This window comes from Trichechus manatus, unplaced genomic scaffold (genome assembly GCF_000243295.1).
Source record: "Trichechus manatus latirostris isolate Lorelei unplaced genomic scaffold, TriManLat1.0 scaffold00018, whole genome shotgun sequence".
Classification (NCBI taxonomy): Eukaryota; Metazoa; Chordata; class Mammalia; order Sirenia; family Trichechidae; genus Trichechus; species Trichechus manatus.
In genome coordinates, this window is record NW_004443954.1 from 13,325,606 (window position 1) to 13,327,265 (window position 1,660).

Genomic DNA, 1,660 nt, shown 5'->3' on the forward strand with positions numbered 1-1,660 from the left:
CCAAGGAGTATTCAGACAGCTTAGGGGGAAAGGTGGGGGGTGGCATGGGCAAGAGAGAAGCATGGCACTGCCAGGTTAGAGTAGACAGAAATGAAGTGCTTGGTCTTCAGCATCAGGGGATACAGTTGAACTCAACGTAGTCTTTTTGTATTGAAACAGCCACTGAAGAGAAAACACTTAGAACTTAGTAGAGAAAGGATGAAGACAACAGCCATCTCTGCCCCTTCCCTCATCCTGTCTATCAGACATGTGTATGTGTTATTTGTAGTTTGGATGCTGGTTACACGTGATGGGTGATAGAGATCCAGAGCCCAGGATCTGAAGGGCCACTCTGTTGAAATTACCTGGCAAACGTTTCTTTTGTATTTGCAACTTCCCACTTTGCCCTAAATTTTTAGCAGTTAGAGGAGTTCGTTGGCTATTTAGCGCATGTTTAAAAAAATGTTGTTTACAGGCCCTGTCCATAAATAAAGAAGGAAAGTGAATTGTGATAAACCGTATTTCAGGAGCTTTATAGTCTGATTCAGAAATGATTGTTATTGATTCAGCTTCTCCACACTCCTGAGGAAAGTCCCCATTTATTTAGCCATTAATTTATATCACCATTTTTGAGCATCTAAGTGTCAAGCCCTGTGCCAGAAGCTAGAAAAACAGAGATAAATATAAGACACAAAAGTAGGCATTCCGGAATAATTAGTTGAAAACAATGTATCAATATGTGATGACTCACTGTCTATTATAAGTAAATGTTTATAATAAAGCAAGGCAGCAACCTCCTCAAAACTATCTACAAAGTATCATTAAAAATGAAGTAGCCCTCATCATCCAGTAAGGAGAGGGTGGGAGGAAGAAGATCAAGAAAATGTTGATAAGGAGAAGTGTTGTTTAAGCTGAGTCTTAAACGATGTGTAGAAGCTTGTCAGGTGAACAAGAAGAAAAAGTACCTTCTGGATATAGGGAAGAGCATCTTTTAGAAATTGCCTGCATTTCACAATTATTTGAGTCATGGTCTTTTGAATAGCTTCATATGCATGCAAAATTTGGACAGTGAAAAAGGAAGACAAAAGAATTGATGCAATTGGTGTAGAATACTGAATATACCGTGGACTGCCAAAAGAATGAACAAACCATTCTTAGAAGAAATACAACCAGAATTCTCCTTAGAAGCGAGGAGACCACAGTTGGATTTAACAAATCAACAGAAGTACTGCAGGAGCTGTGACTTCCAATCTGTACCAGATCTGTCCGCCTCTAGCCTCCACACAAATTTAAATATATTAAAGGATTATTCACAACATTCAATAGTTTAACAGAAATCAGCCTAAGCAATGCAAACCATCTGGATATAGCTAGGATCAACTGCTCTGGCTCCACTCTAATAGAAAAATAGTTCAAATCATTTTTCTGGTTCTTAATAAAAAAAAAAGAAGAAGAAGGAAAATAAAAACAGGCTTACTTGCAAATAAATAAATCATAGCAGGGTTCTTAAGCTGGAAGAAACTACTTTCAAGGAGACTAAGTTAACCTTATATGGGAGATCTGGCTGCCTTTCTCCCAAACCTTTACAAAGTCCTGGTTAATTTTGGTCAGATCTTTAATCTAGAAGAAACCTATGCTATTTAATCTAATGCCTACGGTCAAGAAGGGCCACCTCACACTC